This window comes from Podarcis liolepis, assembly GCF_965112155.1.
Source record: "Podarcis liolepis genome assembly, chromosome: 10".
Lineage (NCBI taxonomy): Eukaryota > Metazoa > Chordata > Lepidosauria > Squamata > Lacertidae > Podarcis > Podarcis liolepis.
In genome coordinates, this window is record NC_139562.1 from 49,980,688 (window position 1) to 50,007,360 (window position 26,673).

General features: G+C 43.4%; 1 protein-coding gene across 1 annotated transcript in view; it reads left to right on the top strand.

Moving 5' to 3' along the window:
• The first annotated feature begins 8,701 nt into the window (after window positions 1-8,701).
• The window catches only part of PRICKLE1 (prickle planar cell polarity protein 1), a 71,056-nt gene continuing 53,084 nt past the window's right edge, over window positions 8,702-26,673 (top strand). Inside the window, exon 1 of the mRNA XM_083463448.1 lies at window positions 8,702-9,055. The gene's annotated coding sequence lies outside the window, so the exon portion shown is untranslated. The remainder of the gene's footprint in view (window positions 9,056-26,673) is intronic.

Consider the following 26,673-nt stretch of genomic DNA (forward strand, 5'->3'; position numbering starts at 1 on the left):
TCATTTAAAGAGAAAATAGTTGTATGCTGTGCAAAAGATCACTGGACTAAAAGTCTGCGTCATGCCAGTTGATCATAATATCCCCTTTTGGCCGTTGCAATCTAAGAATCTGTGACCTTCAGGTCAAACAGCAAAGAGTATCTGTTTATCTCTTTTCCAAAGGCTGGTGAGCCCCAAGGTTTGGCTAATCAGGGACTTACTCTTGTTTGTTTTTTAGCTACTACAGTAATTACTTGGTGGTGTTTGATACTTCTGTTGTCTTTTATGCACTATGCATATAAGATGGTGGTCTTCTCTCCCAATAATGTTTTGAGGAATTCATTGCTTTTATGGAGATGTAAAAGAATATTAACAGGTTGCAAAACGTTAATTTTCCAAGTGCACCTTTTAGCACTTGGTGGTGCAATAGCTTATCCCGATGGGATACAGAAGCTGGGAGTCCTGCTGGTTTTGTTTACTGGTTTTTATTTTGAAAAAGGGAATTTGTCCTCGAGCACTAAAGAGGGAAAGAACAACTTTTTTCAAAAGAGGGGAAGAAAAATGTTGTGAGGGAAAGGAAATGGCAGTGGATGGTGTCTATTACGTTTTTTTTGTCTGGTGTTAAGAGCACAGTTCTGAATCAACAGACATAGGAATTGCACTTTTAAGGGGTACAGAAGCACTTCCACTAGAGGGGGACTCATCTCAAGAGTTTAAAACAAGGGTAGCAGTTTAATTAAATTATATGGGCATGGGCATTTATAATTACTTATATAGAAGTTTATATCCCATTATTTCCAGTCCAAAGGGCACCATACAAAATGAAAATTAAAAGGGAGGGAGCTAGAAAGAGCCACTGAACCCCATTTCTCAATGCTCTATGAAAAAGAGTGATTGTAACCAGTCTCTGGAAGGAAAACAAGGCCAATACAACCAGCTACTGTAATCTAATGCAACAATCCAACACAAATTTACTCAAAAACAGGGCCTACCATGTTCAACAGGGCTCACTCTCAGGTAAGTGTGCCTACCATTGCAGCCGTAAGCACTTTTAAACCTGTTTTCAGGGACAGGGAACCTGCTGCCATTTAGATCAGGGTATCCCAAAGGTGGATCTCCAGCTGTTTTTGGACTACAACTCCCATCATCCCAAATTAGCAAGACCAGCCAGTGGTCAGGGATAATGGGAATTGCTGTCCAAAAACAGCTGGAGACCCAAGTTTGGTAAACCCTGATCTAGATTCTATTGGACTCCAGCTCCCACCAGCCCCAGCCAGTATGGCCAATGGTGAGGGGACTTGTAGTCCATGGAAATCTGGAGGACCACAGGTTCTTCAGTCCTGCTTGATATATGGGAAGGTTCTTCAGCCCTGTCTGATTAACCTTTTAACTGGAAGGTTAAGCATTTCTGTAACTGTCCCCCTGACATGAACAAGACTTTCATCATTAACCTACAACAGCATTAACAGGGGATACACATTGCAAGGGGATGCGGGTGGCACTGTGGGTTAAACCACAGAGCCTAGGGCATGCTGATCAGAAGGTCGGCGGTTCAGAAAAACCCGCGACGGGATGAACTCCTGTTGCTCAGTCCCTGTTCCTGCCAACCTAGCAGTTTGAAAGCACGTCAAAGTGCAAGTAGATAAATAGGTACCACTCCGGCGGGAAGGTAAACGGCGTTTCCTTGCACTGCTCTGGTTCTCCAGAAGTGGCTTAGTCATGCTGGCCACATGACCCGGAAGCTGTACGCCGACTCCCTCGGCCAATAAAGTGAGAGGCGGTCATGGCTGGACCTAATGGCCAGGGGTCCCTTTACCTTTTTACACATTGCAAAGAGGCATGTATTTACTGTTCCACATGAAGAGCATTTTGCATGGTCAGTCAGAATCTGAACGCACAGGAGACAGAACTGTGCCTGCTATTTTCTTACCTTACTCAAGCTTCAGATTCTGCCTTTCACTCTACTGATGTGGTAAAAGCAATGTCAATAGATATGATACAAAAGGAAAAAAGAATGGGGAGGGGAAAGGAAAGGAAAGGAAAGCAAGCAATTCATCTTCTGCTCCTTCATTGGCCATTGGATGCATATAATTGCACTGTTAAAGCAATTAGCGTTGACTGGGCTATATTGGAAGATGTAAGCTTAGTTAGTATAAAAGAGGTGGAAAAAAACAAAAAATGAAGCATCATTTGGTCACTCATGTCACATGTGCAAGGCCCCTTCGGTTACACAGACTGAACTATCATTACTCAGTGCCTTCATCAAGCTGCTCGTGTCTAATTTCCATTTTTATATAATTGCAAGAATTGTGGCATAAAAGCAGATCACCATGGAATCCACTTATGGTCTGCCTTAATTGCCGTTCTTTTTTTGTGGCATCTATTCCCATCCGAAGAACAGCGAATAAAGAATTTCACGATCTGCCACAATTAATCTGATGAATAATCAATGGCATTCAGTCAATTTGTTTAGAGATGCTGTTTAGCAATCTGCATGGAAACAAAAAAAGATTACGATACCCTGTCTAGTTAATAAAGACTTCGTTTTCAAGAACATCCGAGATTGCAGCATAAAGCGACAAAAACTAATCAAGGGGGAAATCAATGTTATGGCTTGCAATCCACTTTAAATATGTTTGATTCCAAACTTCTCTGTATGGGTTTGTTATGCAGGTTATTATCCTCCCAAGCAGCCTCATGGAAGCTGATCACACTCTTCTAGATTGTGTGATTTGAGGATTGTGGTCACATAAAATTAATTTTAGGCAAACGTAATGTATAGCAAAAGGGAGGGGGGAAGGTTTTATTGTAGAGTATAAATATTGTTTTGGTGGAAAATGCCTTTCTTCCTCTTTTATGGTGTCTGGAGGCATACTTATACAGTGTGTGAGATATGCGAGGAATGACTTTCCAGTTGAGACAGGTTCAGCGTGATTCCTACTGGCTTCTCCAAAAAAAAAAGGTTGCATTTTCTCTTTACTCTGCCTACTTAACAACAACGCTCCAACAATTATATTTGCTAGCAAAATAGGTTGCATGGGACTATTACAGAGGAAGCTGCTTTATACCAGATCAGCCTATTTGTCCATCCAATCCAAGAGTGGGGAGGTTGTTGGCCTATGGCCAAGCTAGCATGCTCAGTGGTGAGATCATAGAATCATAGAGCTGGAGGGGACCCCAAGGGTCATCTAGTCCAACCCCCTCCAATGCAGGAATCTCAGCTAAAGCATCCATGACAGATGGTCATCCAACCTCTGCTTAAAAACCTCCAAGGAAGGAGAGTCCACAACCTCAAGAGGGAGACTGTTCCACTGTCCAACAGCTCTTAGTGTCAGAAAGTTCTTCCTGAGGTTTAGTCGGAATCTCCTTTCTTGTAACTTGAAGCCATTGGTTCAGGTCCTACCCTCCAGAGCAGGAGAAAACAAGCTTGTTCCCTCTTCCATGTGATAGCCCTTGAGATATCTGAAGATTGCCACCATATCTCCTCTCAGTCTCTTCTTTTCCAGGCTAAACATACCCAGCTCCTTCAACCATTCCTCATAAGGCTTGGTTTCATCAGAGATGATGAATACTGTTGTCTAACAACATCTAGAGGGCCACATGTCGCCCATCCCTGATCTAATCTACCTGCTCAGGCGGGCAGCAGCTCTCCTGGATTTCAGACAGCAGTCTTCCCCATAACCTGCTACCTGAGATATATATATATATAACTGGAGGCAAACGGGATTGACCCTGGAACCATCTGCATGCAAACCAGCTGATCTGCCCCTGAGCCATGTTTCCTCTCTGTAGGACTCTCATAAATATAACAATGGAAGTAACAGCATAAAGTGGGCCTTTAAACATCAAGCGCTACGCTGTGCAACACAGCATCTGTGCTTGATTGATCTCACCTATCACATATACAGAAAACGATACTTGGCGGTAGGAAAGGACCTCTGTGAATTGTTCTTTGAAGTAAGAGCCTGGCGATAGAGACACATCTTGACACCAATCCAGAAGGAAGCCAGTTTCAATACCAGAGCCTGGCCTCGGAACATGGAAAGTAAAAGATGAAAAGAAAACGAAACAAAGAAGAATGCATCTCCAAGCAAATGTAAGATTTTGTCATCTTACACTTGGTGGGCTTTTCCTCCTTTCCTTGCCTCCCCACAATGAAATGTTCCTTAATCTATAGCTGCATGGCAGGATGAAATTCTGTAAGGGTTCTTTCCTCCTTCCTGAAGATTCATGCCGAGGGGGAAAAGATTCTCTGCAGCATTTGCTTGCTATGTGGCCACTGGAAGCAGAAGAGCCTTTTGGAAAGGGAAGCCAAACATACTTCATACGTATGTATAGCCTACAGCAGGGGTCAGCAACCTTTTTCAGCCGTGGGCCGGTCCACCATCCCTCAGACCATGTGGTGGGCCAGACTATTTTTGGGGGGGGAGGGGAGAACGAATTCCTACGCCCCACAAATAACCCAGAGCTGCATTTTAAATAAAAACACACATTCTACTCATGTAAAAACACCAGGCACGCCCCACAAATAACCCAGAGATGCATTTTAAATAAAAGGACACATTCTACTCATGTAAAAACACCATCTGCGGACCGGATTGAGAAGGCGATTGGGCCACATCCAGCCCACAGGCCTTAGGTCGCCTACCCCTAATGTGGAGCAATCGTTTTTTTCCTCGCCTCAGAATGAGAGGATACTGGACAACCTATTTGTTTGGGAATCATTTGGATTTGTTTGCAGGGAGCTTAGATGACCTTGCTTCAAAGCAAGGGTTATCCCACACTTTCCAGGCCATTTCCTCATCACTGCTGTTATCTGTCTTCAGGGAATGTGGGTTTCCCAATCAACAATAATTGTGCAACTGGAATTTGCCGGTATGTGATGGAATCCCACCTGAAAACGACAACAGTCTGGAAGTTCCTGAGGCTGCAAGCCTTATTTCCCATTGCCTGGAAATAAGTCCCACTGAATCCAATGGTTTATTATTTCTGAATACATATGTGTAACCTTTCACTGTGGATCTTTAATGCTTTAACATTTGCTTCTGTCTCGAAGATTGCCGTTGCCCTTTCCACCATGAGCACCGGTTACTGAGCTGATGCAGTGCTCTGATCCTGTGTAACCTCTTCGACAGCAATCGTAAATTGCTTCCAAATCACCTTAATCCTTTTCTTCCATAGTACAGCATAACTGGAAGCATCAAAGAGTATGACTAACTAGAGGCGTGGTGCAAAAAAGGTGGCCGTACTATCAGCTGATATAGAACGCAATGTCATCTTTTTCTTGAGAGCATCAAAATTCATGGGACTACATATCTGAATTAGTTAATCCTGTGTGGAGTGCAGTCTAAAGTAAAGGTAAAGGGACCCCTGACCATTAGGTACAGTTGTGCCGCCTCTGGGGTTGCGGCGCTCATCTCGCTTTATTGGCCGAGGGAGCCGGCGTACAGCTTCCGGGTCATCTGGCCAGCATGACTAAGCCGCTTCTGGAGAACCAGAGCAGCACACAGAAACGCCGTTTACCTTCCCACCGGAGCGGTACCTATTTATCTACTTGCACTGGCATGCTTTCGAACTGCTAGGTGGGCAGGAGCTGTGACCGAACAATGGGAGCTCACCCCGTCACGGGGATTCGAACCACCGACCTTCTAATCGGCAAGCCCTAGGCTCTGTGGTTTAACCCACAGCGCCACCCGCGTCCCTACCCAAAGGTAAATTCCACCAAGTCAATGGAGCTCTCTCTCGGGTAAATGGGTATCTTACTATGTTTCCCATATATTGCTTCCAGTAAAAAATATGGAAGGTATGTTTCCATGTAGAAAACTACATATATGATATGCATGTCCCCTATGCATGTAGGATCTCATGTGTATTTTGCCAGTGCCTTGAATCTCAACTATCTGGAAGCCTCCACTATTCACAACATTTTCAGTATGCTGCGGGGTTAAATGGAAGGTGAAGGTTTTTCATCATAATGAAATGCATTTAAAATGAGTTTTAGATAAAGAAATGTAGAACATAAAAACAGTAGCAAAGAACTATTTTAAGAGCAAGATAATCAAACACCCCAGAGATAAATCTCTTAATATGACTGGAAACACAACAAAGAACCTGTTCTTGTTTTTTAAAATAACATAAGCATCTAATTTCCTGTATTAGCCAAGATCAATATGGGACGAAACAAGTGAAGGAAATAATACAGCAGTGTAGATCTGAAGGTGCCTAGATATTATTGTGATAAGAGTTTCAGAAATGCTTGAACAGACAGCGCAAAAGAACAGAGCAGAATCTATATGGCATAAATTAGGAGCAAACAGAGCATAACAGTTCTGATAAGGTTTTCTGCAGTCTTCCTCCTCCCCACCCACTATCTATTTCCCTTACTAGGTAATCCTTGAACCATTTTCGTCTAGGGTATGATGTTTCAGCTAAAACTTTCATAATCTTTCAGTCCCCCCCCCTCTATCCCCTAAAATGCTAATTCTAGATCACAGTTATGGATGTTATTGATCTCACTGAATTTCAAATGTAGTGTACACCAGCTCTTCAATTACAAAATCTCAATGGAGGCGAGATCTGCCCAGGTTTACCCTGTGATTGATAAAAGTATTCTGCTCTATTTTGATGACCCAGATCCTGCATTAAAACACTGGGAAACAAAGTATACTCTTCTCCTGAAGCAAAGCTGTGCCTGATTGTTTTAATTAGTGCATTCATTTTCTGCATTTAATATACAGGAAGGTTATTAGACTATTATTTTAAATGATTACACATACGTTTTGTTGTGGCAAACCACATGCAACTATACTTGTGAGAGAAATGTTACCCATTTCCCCTCAAATCATGTCTGGCCTATTTTTGTCAAGGAAAAGCAGTCTACAAACGATGCTAAGAAACTCATTTAAGCTGCATTCCTATACTAACTGAACTTGGTGGGACTTACTTCTGAGTACGGGTGTATTGAATTGCAGTTTTAATATGGGGTAATTCATTTGTTATCCATGTAGATTAACAAGGGGGGAAATCTATCTTAACAGTGAATGTCAATTCTAGCCAATGTAGGTATTATATTTCAATGTCCCTTGTGAAAATGGCCAGTCAGAAACCCTGGAAGAATCTACTTGACTTCATTACGATTACTGTGGTTGGAATATTTTTGTAGAATTGTAGAGTCCCTGAGGATCATCTAGTCCAACCCCCTGCAATTTATACATATTAAAGCCCTAACTCATAAGGCAGCTTCCTTCTGTGTTACATACATGATGTAGAAAGTGAAGTCTGAGGGAAGAATACATGCAACTGGCTTACATACTGACTCATAGCTGAAAACTGTGTCAGCTTATTAAGAAGCCAGACTTGTACACTGCTCGTTCAGAAAATATATCATTCCCTGCCAGTGGCGTAGCGTGGGTTGTCAGCACCCGGGGCAAGGCAAGTAATTTGCGCCCCCTAACCCGTGGATTTGCGCCCCCTAACCCTACCCCCCAGATGTTGCGCCCGGTGCGGCCAGGGCCCCCTACACACACCCCCGCTACGCCACTGTTCCCTGCCCCAATGTTGCAGCAATATATGCCTGAAAAGCTCAGTATATATAGCTAATGTGCATATTGCTCAATTAACCCATCAATTTCCATATGTACAACATTGGTGAATGTTGACCATTAAACCAATTTAGCAGTTGACTGAAAAATCTTGAGCATAGCTTGCAACATTTGACAAGAATTTCGTTTTAGCATATTTATTTATTAACATTGGGGGGCGGGGGAGAGATGTTCTCTTTACTCCCCTGAATGCAAATTCCATTGACTTCCCTAGGATTTGCTTCCAAGTAAACGGCGTTACCAGCCATATGCTTCGCGGCTCATAGGGATACAACTGGCAGCACATCAAACGGTGAAATCAAATATTACGGTATCTCGGCGACTTTTTCTGTATGCCAGCGGGTGGGTCCGATATATACTTGTACGCATATTGTGGCAGAATCCCAAAAAACCTTGGGCACATCTGCGAAGAGATGCCTGGGGCAAATATAGAAACCGAACGGAGCGACCAACTGCCTCCCTCTCCCAAGATTAGTAGCAGTGGTGTGTGGGGTGGGGGAAGCTAATTGTCAATTTCACCGGAGGAAATTGGCAACGCCAGCTCTTCCGCCCCTTTCCTAGACGCATATCCATCAAGGGAAGGGCTTTAAAACTTTTGCCATGCCTGGGCGAACTTCAAATGGCGAGCAAAACGCTAATCACCAAACGACACAGTTGGTTAGAGCGTGGTGCTAATAACGCCAAAGGATGCAGGTTCGATTCCTATTATGGGACATTCCTGAATTTGTTAGCCGCCTTGAGCCCGGTCTTGGCTGGGGAGGGCGGGGTATAAATAAAATATTATTATTATTATTATTATTATTATTATTATTATTATTAGTCCTGCATTGAATGAGGGTGGACTAGATGACCCGGTAGGTTCCCTTCCATGCTTCTATGGGAAGTTGTCCTTTTATAGCGGTTCGCAGCAGTCTTCAGGGCCCCTCCTCCTTCTCTTCCTCCCCGCTTCCCCCCCCCTCCCCTGTTTTGGGGGACGGGCAGCGCCTACCCCCAAAACCTTTCCCTGCGACACCAAGGGGAAACGTCGCGCGCGCAGCCCACCCGTCTCCACTGACGCGATCCACCCAACCGGGTTTTCCGGAGCGCCGACGGGACGAGGCCCTTCGTCGATTGGCTGGCGCGGGCAGCTGCAGCCAATGGGCTGCGGGGAAGGCTTTCCTCATGGCAAGCGGGTGCCGGGCGCCGGAGTTCCAGTAGGGGAAGAGGGTCGGCCGCCGAGGGGGTCGCTGCTCGCTCTCTGCTGGCGCGGAGGCTCGCTCGCTCACTCGCCGTCCCCGGAGGCGCCCTTCTTCGCCGCCGCCGCGTTTCCGCTCGACATGCGCGGCTTCGGCGTGCGCTGATTTCCCGCGAGGGGTAGAGCCGCCGAGCGAGGAACCAGGCAGGCGCTGCTGCTGCTGCTGTTGCCTCCAATGTGGGGATCGCCGTCCGGCGACAGCACCTGGGCGACTTCGTGGCCGGAGTCCTTCTCGTCGAGGGTGAGTCTGTGCTGCAGCAGAGACAGAGAGAGGGGGGAAAAAACGGAATTGCTTTCTGTGGTGTGGGGCACTTTATGCAGAATCCCTCAAAGGAGGTCGCAGGATCGCCCCCCCCCCCTCCGCCCTCTTAGCATCTCCTGCCACTCTCAAAGAAAAGTCCCCAGAAACTGGTTACAGTACTGGAATAGGAAATCTAGCAAAAACAAGCAACCCTCCCCCTCCACAGACCCTTAACTTCTACCAATGATCATCATATTTTCAAATTCCTCAGTGGTAAGTTTTAGGCTGCACTTAATGAGGGACTTAAACACCCCCCATTTACTTAAGGGTAGATCCCACTGTTTAAAAAATGTTTTAATTGAAGATTTTCTTGGGTGACAAAAGTGCCATCGTCTCTGTTTTCAGATCATAAAGTCCTTTCTACAGATCGGTTATCTTCGATGTGAGACGTTAATGTTGTATATAGTATAAGTTTGGGGGAGAAGAGAGGGGGGGGTAAACCTCACTGTGGACTGCGTCTTGCGTGGAATGTTACTTCGCCTCTTTTATACGCGTGCATTTTGATTCGGGCTGGTCAAGGTGATTTATGGAACCGAGACACAGAGTACTAGTTAACTCTCATTGGGGTACAATAGCGAGAGAGTGCTCTCCTTTCTCGGTGTAAGGAATGCCGTATTCAGTTCAATCCGCCGTTGCTTCTGTTTGGAAAAGGGTGAGTGCTTTAGGGTTGAACCCCTAACGCCGCAGACAGTCCATTTTTGCTGGGAGGAAGCCTCTTTGAACTCGGTGGAACCTACTTTTGAGTAAGCACCCATAGAGTTGCATCTGCAAGAAGAAAGGACTATGCGTGCATTGGTGTGTGGGTGTGCAAACCCAGAATTTGGATGGTTTTGCTTGCAGAGGAATCGTGTCCAGAATGGGGTTGGTGCAACTTTTTGCTGTAACTTTCTCAAGCAGGTCCTAAAGCAGCTTTTAATTTTTAACTCTGCATGGCTATGCAAGTATCAGGAATGGAACATAGCATTAGGAACTAGTGAAACTATTTATTATATCAAGGTCAGGGTATGTGTGTAATTAAATCTCTTTGCACTGTTTTTTTTTATTAAAAAAAGAAGAAGCTATATTTATCTCTTATGCCCATAGCAATAAGCTGTTTCGCTGCGATCAAAAGGATGCGTTTAAAGAGCACGCAGCCAGTGTGGCAGTTGCTGCGGAATATCTGCCACTTTATATATTTATTTATACAATCCATGCAAGGAAAGCTCCCATCTGTCTTTCTAGCAGCGGGCCATGGCTATAGATGGGTGTGAGTTTCAGGGAGTCTGCCTGAATCAGGCTCCAGATGTGTGAGCTCAGCTGTTGTCTGTCACTTGGGTGACAACTGGCTCCCCCCCCCCCAATACAAGCAAGGCTTTGCTTTCTCCATTATCCTCAGTCAAGTGTCAATGTTTCAACTCCCTCCTATTATTTTGTATATACAGGGCAGCCCCGCGGGAGTTCCTTTGGCGATCCCTAACAATATGTCTGGGTCTTGGTTCTTTAAAGTTGTGAAGGGATGGGAGGAACATTTTTTAACTCTTGAAGGTGAAAACCATCTAAAATTCAGTTTTTAAGGTACAGAGTTAGCCTTCGCTACTTCGCTTAGAAAGTGCAACGAACATTAAACTCCCCTCCCCTTTCCAGACAAAATTGAGCCTTAGCTTGGAGATCTAAAACTTAAAGCAGTAACCATTTATTTTGGCTGATTTGGCTGGGGGGGGCACTCATCTTAAGGTGTATATGTGGCTATGTTTGGGCCTAGCTCAGAAATCTGTCACTGTTCCCACAGCTGGGGGTTAAGGAAAACAAAATAAAGCTCTTTTTGTACTAGCTTTAGTGTTTTTAAATGCCATCAACTGGGAAGCTTGAAGCACAGTGGGGAAGATTTTACAACTCCCAGCGCAATCTTGATGCAGAAGATTTAAAGGCTCGCCCTGTGTATTTCCCACATACTAAAACAAAAAGGTGACAAAAATAAATGGCTATCATGCCTTTTTCTATAGCTTGAGGTGTGATTGAGAACACTGACCTTTAGCTAGCTGTTTCCCCACCCACTTTGCCTGCAGCAAATTTAGCAGAATCTAGGTTTTTAAGATTCATTTGGCTCTGCCATTTCCCAAGTATTTCAGTTCATGTAGAAGGTTCTGTTTTCAGTTGCTTGCTGAAGGAATTGTTTAGTCTTTATTTGATGCTTAAGTTTTAAAAGTAAATACTCCAGCAACAGACATGGATCCCCCCCCCCGTTTTTTTCTAGCAAAAGCTGGTAGAAAGTTAAAAACAATTACAGCTTGATCCTGTGAATGTTTACTTGGAAAAAGTCCCACTGCACTAAAGGGGGCCTCATGACTGTGTAAGCCTAAAGCTGTAATCCTAGGCGTCTTTAGTTGGGAATGAGTCCCATCGAACTCTGTAAGACATAAACTTCCAAGTTAACTTTGCTTAGGATCACAATGCAAGTTGTAGATTTTATAATTTGGGAGCTACATGGCTATTTTCTCTTTGTATTAACAGATATTGTATTTGGGTCAGCCTTAGTTACCTAGGCAAACTTTAACATCAGCTGGGTGGTGGTGGAAACCTTACAGGGTTAATAGCTGAGCTATTAAGATTGAAGTCAGATGTGGCTAAAAGCAACAGGGGAGTCTGGATTTCCCTAATATCCTGTAGTATAACTGAAAAGGTAATTGTATTTTAAAGATTTTTTTTCCCTTTAATCCACACTGTTTCTATTTAGAACTTTAAAAAAGAAAAGCTAAATGGAACCCCAAAATGCTTTAATGCAGTGGTAAATTGAGAATTAAGTGAAGATTTTAAAATCATGCAGTATGTGAAGATTTTTGCACAGAAATTAAAGTAATCCCAGAATTTTCTTGTTTAAATGACAAAGTTTGCCACTATAGAAAACTAGGATGTAGAATTGTTACATCCATGTGAGTAGAAAATGTTTTTAGAGACTATTGATAATAAAATGTTTAGTCGAGAACATTATACTTGCCAGAGATGTTGAAATATTGTTTCTTGCTGCTTGGATAACTGAGGCGTACTTTGGCGAAACAAATTCTTCTCCCTTGGTTGTTAACTGTTTGGTCTGTCTCCCCCTATCGTCTGAGAAAATCCATGGGTTTAGTGTGTCTTAAGTACATTGGAATCTCTTATTTGCTCATAACTGGCGTGGGGACTCTGAGGAGTTTTAACTCTGGGGGAAAGAGGGCCTTGTGGTGATTGTGCATGAACCTCAGCTCATTGCTGTACACGTGTGCTTGACTGAGCAACAGTCACCAAACATCATGGGTAACCAACAGGGCATCTTTCATGTGTTGTGGGATTCCAACTCCCATCAGCCCCAACCTGCATGGCCAATGGCAAAGGGTGATGGAAGTTGTCATCCCGCAACATCTGTAGGGCACCATGTTTGCTACCCCTGCCATATGCAGCAGGAGCAACTTCATCTGTATCAGCAGCTTCACATAAAAAATAATAATAAAAAGGAATTGGGCCAACACATACCCAGCCTTCAGTAGAAAGCTAAGTTACTGAAAGTGACTCAAAGGCCTATGCCACATATAGAACTGCCACCCTCTGTAGTAGGGTCCACATTTTCCAATAGTGGTTATGGGAGTCAGCAACAGAGAAATTCAAACCCCAACTGACATGCTGGAGGGGCTTTGGATGTTGTGGAGACATCCCTGCTGCTTGAGGGCCTCTGCCACAGTGAAAAGCCCCACTGTGCCCATTGAAAGTATGGGCAGGCAGAACTAATGCCAGCTCAAACCCTTGAAATGAGGTCTTCCTGGGGAAGAGGTAGAGCTCAACCAGCCAAGGATCTGCTGAATCCTAAGTCAGTCTAGCTACTGGTGATGGGCCCAGTTCTGGCATAGCCACTCCAAAATGGAGGGGAAGACCTACTATCCTCTGCCTTGACCAGTGTGAGCAGCAGAGCTTTGGGTGTAGTGGTGGCTTCTCCAGTTCATTCGACCATGCTGCTCCCCAGCCAGAAGTTGGGTTTGCTATTTCACATCATGCCTGTGAACAAACATACTGATTTGTACCTGTGTAATGGCTGTGGCAAGGGGAAAGGAGGTAGACGATAGGCTTTGGATGCAAAAGGCAGTGTATAGCATTTTCTGGTTAGGTTGGGGAAAATCCTTGTCTACAATCTTAGAGAAGTGGGGGACCTTTAGCCCTCCATAAGTTACTGAACTGCAACTCCCATCAGCCCTACTTGTTGTTGTTGTTTAGTTGTTTAGTCGTGTCCGACTCTTCGTGACCCCATGGACCAAGGTCCCGCCAGGCACTTCTGTCTTCCACTGCCTCCCGCAGTTTGGTCAGACTCATCTTTGTAGCTTCGAGAACACTGTCCAACCATCTCATCCTCTGCCGTCCCCTTCTTGTGCCCTCTATCTTTCCCAACATCAGGGTCTTTTCCAGGGAGTCCTCTCTTCTCATGAGGTGGCCAAAGTACTGGAGCCTACTAAGCATGGCAATGGCTAGGTATGATGGGAGTTGTAGTTTTGCAAGATCAAGAGGACCAAAGATTTCCCAAGCCTACCTGCCCCAGAGAGCTGCTACCATTCATTGTAGGCAATACTGAGGTAGAAGAACCAGTGGTCTGACTCTGTATAAGGAATGTTCTGTGTTTTGGTGAGCATATTTAGTCTCACCATTTGACCAAAATGATTGTAATCCTAAAACTAAACTGTAGATTGTGATTATTGTTATTAATTTTTGGTCTTATTGTGCCTTGATATGAATGAGCCTTTTGCCTGCTCTCCATTTTGTCTGAACCAAGTAACTTTGCCTACCAGGTTTGGAACCATCCAGATTCCCACACCAGCTGCAGACGGTGATTTAGATTTCTATGTTACTCTGAAGCAGTTGACCATAGCTATGGTCAGAGGTTTAAACACATGTGTAGTGGAAAGGTTTGTCCATGTCTCAGTTTAATAAGCAGAACTATGGTTGCCTGAATGCAACCAAATACTTGGCTAGTTGCTTCACATCACATTTTCAGGGCCCCTTCATGCTAGCGGCATACAGTCATTCCAATTTCTAGATAACATATCAGGGTATATGTGTGTGTGCTTGCCCTTTTCTCACCTTTTATTGTCTTTGCTATCTACCGTCTTTGTTTACTTTTTATCTTAGCCAGACTGACTTATCATTCCCCTCACAGTGATTATTACCTTTTCCTCCTCAGAAGTTGGAATATTCACAGATGTTCCGTGACACTACAACACTATTAAGGCACTAGTGTTATAAGATGTACTCGTGGCATCATTTTAAGATTAGGCTTTGAACAATAAGGCTAATGTTGGCAGTTGCTTTGACGATGGACCCTAGAGGCTCATTCATGTATAATTTGTCATTGTTTCCAAACAAACTTTCAGTAGCAAATGTGAGAGAATGCCTTTCTCCTTGTCTTATACTGGAATTTCTAGTATAACCATGCAATTGAGACATCTGACATTGTAGCTGCCATGAATATTGTGAGATAGCTGTTGGATATGTGTTCTCTAAATCTGAACAGAATTTAACCATGTGAAACAATTTGTGTAAGGCTTTTATGTAAGGACAAGTTTGTTAACTCGGCCAGCTTTAATTGTTCGGTTTAATGGAAAAGGTAACCTGAAGTTACCTGTTTGGGGCATCAGTCTTCTAGGTATACAGGTGAGTTACCTTCCCCCACTTGCTTATGGGTTTGCCATAACAGGAACTGGAGGGAGGGAATTTCTTTTCTTCATCAAGCTGAAGAATGGTGAGAAGCAACATGTTTTACAACTTATAGCACACTGATGTCATGACATTTCTGGCAGCAGTACTCAGACTAATCAGATCATTTTCCTCCTTGCCAAAATGACAGTCTTTCCAGATGCGGTTTCCTTCATTCTTGGTCCATTGTCAAAGGGTATTTCCAGTTCTTGAGATAAATTTCTCAAGGGCCCTGTAATAACTCTTAACCTTGTTTTTCTATTATATTCATGTTTAGACTTTGTTCTAACTGAATTAATTATCTTAGGAAGACTCCAGGAACATGGTATGACCATGCAGTGTGTATTCATTACAGCTTTTTTTATCTGCAGACAGATTTCCCACAATATGCACAGTAATTAAGATGCACCAGCCCATTCAATCACTTAAAGCTGTCTTTAATAATAATAATTAAATGCTACAAAGGTGCTGTCATTTACCACTTTCTCTTCCCACTTCCCCCCTTCTCGCTTTTTTGGGGAGACGCAACACTGACTACAAGTCCTCGCAGACTTAAATGTACTTGAACACATTTAAATGTCTGGCCCAAGTGCAACTAACTCTGTTGGATTGTGGCCATAATTTGAATTACTGATGACCAAAGGCACGATAATACCATAAAGTTAACCTGCAGGATATTTCCCAACAAACTTTGCTGGTTCTTAAAAATTATTTTCTCAGAACACTTCTCTTTTGCTGACCAAGCTGTTTAGAAGCTGGAGTTATCTACCCAGAAGCCCCTCTCCATGCTGACACTGCAAGCAGCAGTGAAGAGTTTATGTGCTGTAGTGGTTAAGAGACTTAGCTACAAATAAGGAAATCCCTGGTTTGGATTTTGCCTCTGCCATATACTCACTAGATGGCCTTTGGCAAGGGACCCTCAGTCTCGCATTGGCAAATTAGAAATAATACTAGTTTTACTTACTTTGCAGGGTTGTCGTAAATTGGATAATCCATATAAAGCACTGTGAACAGTTGACAATGCAGCTGTTGGCAGGTTACTTTGTCAAAATAAAAAGGAGATGCCCCACAGGTTTCCTTGCCACTTCTTATTCTGGGATGGCACTTGCAGATTACAGTCATACCTTGGAAATTGAACGGAATCTGTTCCGGATGTCCGTTCGACTTCCAAACGTTCAGAAACCAAAGCATAGCTTCTGATTGGGTGCAGGAAGCTCCTGCGGCCAATGGGAAGCCCCGTTAGACATTCGAGTTCCAAAGAACGTTCGCAAACCGGAACACACACTCCTGGGTTTTCGGCATTCAGGGGTCAAAACGTCCAAGTGCCAAGGCGTTTGGGATCCAAGGTATAGCTTTATTCCCTGCCCAGACAAAAAAAAACACCACACATGAAATAGCTGTGCTTTTCTTGCAAGCTGGTAATGACTCTCCCAACACCTAATTTGAAGACTTTCAGAAGCTTCTGGAATGATCTTTCTTCTGATGTTAGATGGAATGTCTTCTGGTGCAGGCTTCTAACTTAGTGCAGGTCAGACCAGAAGCAAGATGAAGGCCATTACCTGTCAGTTGGCTATGTCTGCTTGAAATACATGCATTAAATCTTGCCATCAAAGGTATGGAAGCTTTTTGAGCTGCTCTGCTCTGTTCTACCTCACTTTACTGCCCTTCTCTTGGTCTGTAAGCCAGAATGTCTGGGATATGCCCAGGAATGCAAGCAAATCTATGAAGACATTAGCATGCTTACATTGCATTCAGCTGTGCCTTAAAAAAAAGAAAGAACATGAGCTGCAGATCTCTCACTTTACAGTTGTGGTCTTTGCCTTCAGTAACAACTCTTGTTTTGAACTACTGCCAATTATGCACAATATTGGCAGCATGAGGCAGCTGTGTATTTAAAAAAAGATAGCTTCTCTAACAACCTCCTGAGAATGCAATTGTGATTGTATTTAATTTGAATTAGGATTCTTGGTTTCCTGTTCCTTCCTTCTTTTTTTGGTAAGCAACTTTCCCAATAGCTCCAATGGGCAACATCCAACTTAAAGCCCATTGCTTTCGGTGGGTCCATTAATGAATCTGACATAGTGTTAGATATCACCCATTGCTTTTTAAATCTTACAGAAAATGGCCCCACGATGCCCATTTGCTGTAAGACTTGTTGAAACGAAGGACAGATCTACCAGTAATAGAGGGAAACCTATGTCTTTAAACACCTGCTGTAAAAGTGATTTTTCAAGCAGAGGATAGGACTTAAAAGTTATATTAGTTTAAAGTTTTTGATGCTTTTTTTTCCTAAACAAGAGACTGGGATATACCCATATGAGATAAGTGAGGGGTGTGTGTGTAAATAAAAGTTCTGGGAGGCATTCATTGACTGCTGCAAAACTGCAGTGTCATCCTCATACTGAATTTAGGCAGCATGCCAAGCCATGGTTAAGGAAGCTTGATGTGAAGTCTGATTTACAACAGACCATGGTTGTGATCTATCAACAAAGCAGAACTGGGTACTGTAAGTTGAAATGTGTCTGCAAACCATGGTTTGGCATTACATCTCAATTGAGAAACTGTTAAGGCTCCTGTTCCACCTGCTAACAGCCTCTGCACCTAGACAATTCGCCTTGATTCCACAAGTAGTACTTTCAGTGGCCTCTTCAATGTGGAGTTCATAACTACTGGAAAGGAGCTCATTTAGATGCATAATTGAGACTTTTTAATTTAGCAGAACCTTTTCAGAATGAAAGTTTAATTATTGTCTCGTAGTACTGAATTGTAATTTTAACTCTGTTAGTTTTGATGTATCTTTTATATTCTATTTTAGTTACCTGTGCCCTGAGGAACTATAGTTGATAATGGGTATAACTCTAGGGATGGAAGGAAGAGACAAAAGTGTGGAAACATAGCTTGGCAAGCATGTAAACTCTAGAGTTTGGTGTTTGCCCTGGCCTTCTGTTCCTATTGCCATGGACTTTTTAACCAGATCATCTGTAGTTGTGCTAAGATAGCAGACCTCATAGGTTCAGTGAGTCTTCTGGAAAGTTAAGTATGTGCTGGATTGCAGTGCTAACTGGAATAGCGGCCAATCCTTCCAGCAAGCCAAGCGTCTTGCCTTCTGAGACTTTGATGGGCTTTGGAGGGTAAATATCTGAAGTCCAAGAATAGAAACGTGAGACAGGCCCTTGCTCAGCACCTGTGATCTGCAGCAGAAGTATCCAGCCAATCTAGTTAGCTCTAGCCAGTGCCAGCCCTTCATCTGTTCAAGAGCTTAGCTTCTCTTTGTTTCAGCCAAAAATGCTTAGTATAGCTTATTGGTGGTTTTGATGGCCTGCATGTCTAGAACATTTTCATTTTGTTTAAATCAGGACATTCGTAAGACTGATTATGGTCCACGGATGTTCTGATGGTCAGCCTAGTTAGTACCTGCTGGTTCCTAAGATTTCTGTAAGGAGTGTTGGATTAAGTGGAGCCTCTTAAGAGGCAAAATACTTACTATGTTCAGAAGCAAGAGTGCATGCCTGGGATCCCTTAACGCTGATTAGTTATGCCTTGCCTGTTAAGAGTAGGTACTTGGGATCTCTTGCTTTGTAACATTTGAAACACTTGGTGGACCACAGGGAAACAATTGGTGTTTTTTTTTAAAAAAAACACACAACCGGAGTAGCCCACACACATCTGAATGGGTCCTCCTCTTGCTTATATTACATGCCTTCGAAGAAATAATTAATGTGTCTGTGTCGACTTATAATATACATACTCATTTCTAAATGGAATTAAGTTTGGCATGAAACCCTGTCTTGTGTTTTCGCAGATGTTTCCTGAAATGTGTGGATTGTGTAATAAAACGTAAGAATTTTGGAAGGCTTTCTGTTCCTTTTGTTTATCATGATTATCTTATGGAGAACTTCATTGTGAGATCTTTCTGCCTGTGTTCAAGGCACAAAGAGAGGCTCTGAAGTGATAAATATAGTTTTCACTTATGGCCGATCACTGAAGTGATTTAGATCTTTGTTTCTTGTGCGTGTGGAAGAAAGGAATAATATAATATTGTACATTTGTTTGTTTTAGTAAAATGTAATCCTATAAATTCCTTTGTGCTCTTTCTATAAGTCTAGACAGCTTGGTGGGCTAAAAGCCAACAAAACGTCCTTGCTCAATGCCCAGTGTGCTTGAAAGAACAAGACAACTGGCCGCCTGTGCTGGAAATAAATTCTTTATTTACAAAAGAGGTTAAACCAGAAGCTGCTTTGCTCGGAAGAGTAAAGTCTTAACGGCTAAGAAGTCCAGATCTCAATAGGTTTCCCTTGTGCTTTCAAAAGGTTGTTCTGAGCTCCTGATTTATTGGGGTTGGGAATACTGTTGGAGATCAAATGATGTTGCCATGTCATTGATTGACATACTGTTCTAATGCTTTGTGGTAGGTTGTTGAGAAAGCACTCCCATACAATCATGTCTCCAAGCTGGCTCTAACAACTACAATATAGAAATTGCTGCCAACATCCCTGGATCACGCTACTGACAACTGGGGGGGAAATGGGCAGGCCTACTGCTGGAGGAGAAAGACTGCTCCCAAACCCTTCCAGCCTCTCCCTTTTTAAGGTGAGGGGGTAAAAACTACAATTCCCAGAATTCTTTTGGTGAAGTAATGCCCTTGAAATGCATGGTGTGCTGCCATTTCAGTGGTTTATAATATTGGATCATTTTTGGTAAGTCTTTCCGCCTCCACCCTCTTTAGATGAAAGCAGAGCTTTCAGTTGAAGCCATCTAAATACTGCTAAATACACATCTTGTTGATGAATACTGAGGCTAAGCACAGGTAACCTTCTCTAGATTTAGCCAGCATTGTAATCTTCCTCCCCACCATGACAATAAAATGTAATAATATATTTAACGGACACACACACACACAAAATGGACTCTATTACACTGTGGGCTTGCATTAATTTGGAATCCTTTTGACATGTTGTGTTACCATTTGGGACAGAGGTTTTGTCAGCACTGTAATTGTTATTGGCATTATTGTATTTATGGTCTCCTTATGGATTCAGTTGGTAATGAGTAATGTAAGAGCTGATTATCTAAATTGTGGAGTCAGTCTTTTAGAATTAGCAGTGCTTATCATCTGATGCTCCTTGATGTAACTAGGAGTAGTTAGGACTTTTTAGAGGCATTTTGAAATCTCAACCCTTGAATTTAAATGCCTTCTTTATCTGGGCCCAGCTAATAATGTTGCAGTAAACCAGGGATAGGGACGCGGGTGGCGCTGTGGGTTAAACCACAGAGCCTAGGACTTGCCGATCAAAAGGTTGGCAGTTTGAATCCCCACGGCCGGGTGAACTCCCGTTGCTCGGTCCCTGCTCCTGCCAACCTAGCAGTTGGAAAGCACATCAAAGTGCAAGTAGATAAATAGGTACCACTCCGGCGGGAAGGTAAATGGCGTTTCCGTACGCTGCTCTGGTTCGCCAGACGCAGCTTAGTCATGCTGGCCACATGACCTGGAAGCTGTACGCCAGCTCCTTCGGCCAGTAAAGCGAGATGAGCACCGCAACCCCAGAGTAAGCCACAACTGGACCTAATGGTCAGGGGTCCCTTTACCTTTACCTAAACCAGGCATAGACAAACTCAGCCCTCCAGATGTTTTGAGACTACAATTCCCATCATCAACCACTGGTCCTGTTGGCTAGGGATGATGGGATTTGTAGTCCCAAAACATCTGGAGGGCTGAGATTGCCTGTGCCTGCAGTAAACAGCGATAGTGGGGAGCTGAACTCCCCACTTTTCAGTATGCACTGATTACAAATGGTTAGCTGTGCAGGCTCTCAAAGTTTAAGTGGAAAAAAAGCTTCTTGGTTAACTCTTTATGCTTGCTTGGAAGATTTTCCTTGTTAAACCACAGTCCTGCAAATGATAACTACACAAGGGATCCTTGGTCAAATTGTACTTCCACAGCACAGATGTTGCAACCCCACTCAAGGTGCTTGTAAGCCTTTATAAGGAGGTGATATCTGTCTATCTCAAAGAGTTGTATACAGAAGTTTCCATTCCTGTCCTGTACCACTGGAAATATGGTTGACCTCCAACTTGTGGGAATCTGCTAACTGGTCACTACCAAGCTGGGCCTTGAATAACTCAAGACAGATAACTGCTATGACATAAGTTGTTGAAAAAAGAAAGAACCATTATTCCTTGTATTTGTTAGCTGCTTTTCTTACAGAGGTCACTGAAAGTGACTTACCTTAAAACCAGTTAAGAAATGAATGCTAACACTCAAGATACAGTAGTTGGCCCCAGAATAAGACATGTAAAATCCAGGGATATGGATAAGGAGTAAGATCATTTAGTCTTAGAGAGAGGTGGCTATGTGAATTAGACTGCCATGATGCACACATAAAATAGTTAATGTGGGAGCAAGGCCAACATAAAGCAGTTTATTTGCCTAACAATGTTCTTTTTTTGCTCATTGTTTTCTGTTCTCCTTTACCATAGCACATCATGGGGTCACTAGATAAGTTCCATTAGATGGGTTTCTCATTGTTCAGCTATACCAGGGTTTCCCCAAGCTTTGGTCTCCTGTTTTTTGGACTACAACTCCCATCATCCCTCGCTAGCAGGAGCAGAGGTCAGGGATGATGGGAACTGGAGTCCCAAAACAGCAGGAAGCCCAAGTTTGGGAAACCCTGAGCTATACCAATGAGACTAGGTGCATCCTTAAAATAAATAAAAAAGCCCTAAAAGTGTTACATTTTTGTATTTACATTACAAATCACACACTCTTGAAATGTATCCATATAATTATGTATTCAGTGTCTATACTGTATTGACTTGGCTGCATATGCGATTCTAACTCTTTACACTGTAACTAGAAAATTCTGGGCTCATAGTTTGCATGAACTCTGCATCCTTTCAAGCTCCAGTTTGGGGATTTTACATTAACAGTATGTGAGTAGTACTTTGTAACTTTTTAAAATGTCATTTTGTTTGTAGGCTTGGCTCTTTAAAGGAGGTTCAACTAATGGTGATGAAGAATTAATCTTCCGGGGGCGGGGGGGACCTGTCTCAATTTGCTGTCTCCATACCGTCCGCCGCCTGCCCTTTCTAGCCACAAGTTTTTCCATAAATGGAAAACTTGTTCTTTTTTCTTTTTTTCAGACTCTCTCTGAATAGTTAATCCCGGGGAAGTGTCTGCTGAACAGCTACATAAAAACCTCAGTATTGCTACAAGTCTTGCTTGGATACTGGTACATGTGTACTTCTTGGCAATATATGGAGGTACTTAATTGGCATCTGTGCTCAAATCACTGACTCTGATTATGCAGCAATGCTATAAAAAAATATCCACACTAGGTCTGAGTTTGTTTTCCCACCCCCAAACAGTCCCCTTATTCATCAGGAGCAAGCTCTTCACCGCTAGCTAGTGGAGTTTGAAAAACAACCACCCCGAAACAGGATTCCCAACTGAATTTTTTTCTTAGTTGAACAGTTCAAAAAATAACTTTTCCCAATTGGCTAATCTGAATCTGGGACAAAAAAAAAAGGATACGTAGAAAGATTTCTCTCAGTTACTTGAAATAAACTGGATTACACTGTTCTTAACAGTGGCCAGTCAGATGCCCATGGGAAGACTGCAAGCAAAATCTGAATGCAGCAGCAACCTCTCCACTTGTGATTCTCAACAAAATTATTATTATTATTATTATTATCATTATTATTATTATTACCGTATTTTTCGTCCCATAGGACGCTCTGTCCCATAGGACGCACCTAGTTTTTTGGGGGGGAAATAAAGGGGAAAAAACTTCCCTTTATTTTCCCCCCAAAAGCAGGTCGGGGAAACAGAACCAGGTTGAGGAACAGTGGGATGGCGGCGCTGCGCCTCCCTGCTGTCCCCCGAGCTTGTGGGGCTGGCCGATGTCTGCCCCGCGCGAGGGGCGCTCTGCATCAGGGCGCCCCCCCTTGCGGGGCGGCAGGCTGCTATCTGCAGCGTGGGGAGCCTTGCGGGGAACTCCTGCAAGGCTCCCCACACTGCGGATGTCTGCCTGGCGCGGGGGGCGCTCTGCTTCAGGGCGCCCCTCGCGCTGGGCAGCAGGCTGCTATCCGCAGCCTAGACACCCCTGCCGGACCTCCCGTAGGGCTGTCTAGGCTGCGGATGTGTTCCTGAAGCCTGGAGAGCGAGAGGGGTCGGTGCGCACCGACCCCTCTCGCTCTCCAAGCTTCAGCAAAAGCCTGCATTCGCCCCATAGGACGCACCCAGATTTCCACTTCATTTTTGGAGGGGAAAAAGTGCGTTCTATAGGGCGAAAAATATGGTAATTTATACCCTGTCCATCTGGCTGGGTTCCCCCAACCACTCTGGGCTGCTTCCAACAAAGTATTCAAATACAATATTCCATTAAACATTTAAAGCTTCCCTAAACAGGGCTGCCTTCAGATGTCTTCTAAAAGTCTGGTAGTTGTTCTTCTCTTTGACATCTGGTGGGAGGGTGTTCCACAGGGCTGGTGCCACTACCGAGAAGGCCCTCTGCCTGGTTCCCTGTAACTTGGCTTCTTGCAGCGAGGGAACCGCCAGAAGGCCCTCGGCACTGGACTTCAGAGTCCAGGCAGAACAATGGGGGTGGAGACGCTCCTTCAGCTATACTGGTATTCAGAGACACTACTGAATTACAAACCATATTCCAGGCAATTATTTCTTGATATTTTCTGATTCTATATTATAAACTATTTCCCTTATTTGTAGTTTTTTAAAAAACAAAAGCCTTGCTCATTCAGTTCCAAGAGATTAGACCTGTTGCTGCTTGATCTCTAGAAAGCTCAGTTTTTGCCAGTGCAATGTGTTCTCACACTCTGAAACTTGTGTTGAGAAAAGGCACATGGTTCAGAAATAGATCTAGAAGTTGTTTGTAGGCAGTGGCTTGCTTCATGCGACACCATAAACTATAGCTTAGCAGAATTGCAGAAACATCTCTGACAGAAACTCTGATCTACTTTACTTCTCCCCAGTCATTTTTTACTCCCATTTTAGATAAGACAAGTTTTGGCTTACTGTATCATGCAAACCAGGCTAGTGAGGGGAAATGTCAACCTTTGCAAAATGGAACTAACTTTGCCTTGTGCTGAAGTTTAATACTGTATATCAGTCATTAGCATAATTGCAAATGGATCATTGGCAGTAGGGTTTATGTTTGTGTGAACTCATCAGATTTCCATGGAAAGGGTAAATTTGGATTATATGGCAAAAACAGGGCTGGCATTTCGATGACAGCAATGTCATGTGGGAGCTGCAAAAAGCATGTATTTGCAAGAGCACCAGTCCCACCATAAACTTGACTTGGTCTTTGGTTTGTCCGCTCCCATCACTGTTAGGCTGCCCTTGGAAATGTTTATTCATGAGGAAGTACTTACAGCAATCTCTACATGTGGCTCATTTTTTTTTTAAGGTAAAAATGCTGACAGAATCTAGTGTGAGGGGGGGGGGGCCCTAATTGATAGAGCCGAACTCCTAAAGGCACATGAAAGCTTTGTTTGCCTCTTACAATTTCCTTTTGTTTTACTATAATAGCTTACTAGTTTGCTGTGGAGTGGCCCTGGGTTCATTTTCCAAAGGGAAGTGTATATTCTGCACACATATGCTGCCTGCCACATTTTTTGGCTCACCCTGTGAAGGAATATCATAAAAGCTTCAGTTTAACTTTTTAAAGTTAAAACCTTGGATTGCCCTCTGTTTGCAGATACATATTTGAAAAGACGAATGTAAGGAAGTGTCTTGCTGTGTTTAAAAATTGCTATGCTCCCTGAAATCAGTGTAACGCTGTGATTTTGGTCTGTTACCCTGCTTCTTCCTGGTGTTTTTGCCACTATACATAGCTGTTTCTGTTGCCTGGTGCCTTTGTACACCGTTATAGCAAGCAGTGTTGGCAACGGAATATGCACACTTGAGAGCAAGCCAGTGAATTCAGCAGGACTGACTCCTGGGTAAACATTCATAAGATTATGCTGTTAATCTCAGGAATAGCCGGTTTTTGCCTTCCACAACGTGTCTCTCTCCAGATGTAGCCTTAAACATCTGGAGGGCATCAGGTTGGGAATAACTGTCCTATCTTAATTTTTAAATGGAACACCTCTACTCTGTGCTTGCAACAAAGGAAACTGTTGGAAGTTAATATATATATGCACTCTCTAATGATGTAACAACTTCTGCCTAAATCTTTCACCCTTCTACATTTGTTTTGCTTTCTTCGTGGCATTGGAACCCTGTGAAATTGTGTTTCTGGTTATCGTTGACATTTAAGAAGACTGAAATGTTTTGGAGGATAAGACTAGGTTCTCCTACTGTTGGGGTGGCAGATTGTCTCTGAATACCAGTTGCTGTGAATCACAAGTGGAGAGAATGGTGTTGCCTTTGGTTCCTTTTTGTGGGACTTGCTAGAGGCATTTAGTTGTCCATTTTGAGAACAAGATGCTGAGTTAGATAGCCCTTTGACCTGGTCTAGCAGGGATCTCCTTATGCACTTATATGTTAAGAACTCCTGTTGAATATGCAGCACTGTCTTAATAATAATGTTACGGGTGGGGTTTTGGGGTGTCCTGGGTGCCAAATAACCACCTCTGTACTCCTGAAGGGGGCTTTACTCTAAACATTTTTAAAGCTGATATTTCCTGGAAATATCTTTGCCCTATGCTCTAATGTATTATTTTTATTTTTTATTATTTTATTATTTATACCCTGCCCATCTGGCTGGGCTTTCCCAGCCACTCTGTGTGGCTTACATTAGAAATTTACCAATACGGGGCTGCCTTCAGATGTCTTCTAAAAGTCAGATAGTTGTTTGTTTCCTTGACATCTGATGGGAGGGCGTTCCACAGGGCGGGTGCCACCACCGAGAAGGCCCTCTGCCTGGTTTCCTGTAACTTCACTTCTCGCAGTGAGGGAACTGTCAGAAGGCCCTCAGAGCTGGACCTCAGTGTTCAGACTGAATGATGAGGGTACGGACGCTTCTTCAGGTATACTGGGCCGAGGCCATTTAGGGCTTTAAAGGTCAGCACCAACACTTTGAATTGTGCTCAGAAACGTATTGGGAGCCAGTGAAGATCCTTTAGGGCTAGTGTTATATGGTCTTGGCTGCTACTCCCAGTCACCAGTCTAGCTGCTGCATTCTGGGTTAGTTGTAGTTTCCAAGTCACCTTCAAAGGTAGCCCCACGTAGAGCACATTGCTGTAGTCCAAGTGGGAGATAACCAGAGCATGCACCACTCTGGCGAGACAGTCCGCAGGCAGATAGGGTCTCAGCCTGCATACCAGATGGAGCTGCTACACAACCGCCCTGGACACAGAATTGACCTGCACCTCCATGGACAGCTGTGAGTCAAAAATGTAGCCATTGATGCTGAGCATTTATGCAATAATTGCATCTGTTAGGTAAACTGGATGTATAGAAGTGGGAACACAGAGTGATGTTGTTCGGTGCAGAGGGAAATGGGGGTGGGGAGAATAACCCAGTGAGCGTAAGAACATGCTAAAGCTATTAACTGTAGCTAGCAGAAATCTGTTTGAGATGCTTATATGAAAGAAAATGCCTGTTGACAAAGAAAACTGGCTTGTTGCACAGGGGCGACCTTTAAAAAAAAATTCATATAATGTAAAAAAGGTGACCTACTACTTTGATCTTTTGCTTCTTGGACAGGATGTGTAAATAAATAACTTAAAAGGGGAACAGCCTGCCAATAAGATGATTACATTCCCACATTCATTTTACCCGACATGAAACTGATGCCTTTTGCAAGCATGCAGATCTTAGCAAATTAATTAACGACCTGTTGTCTCTGTGGCATCAGAGTACTGTAGGAAAAAGCCAAGCATAATAACGCTGAATCCAATTTTAATTT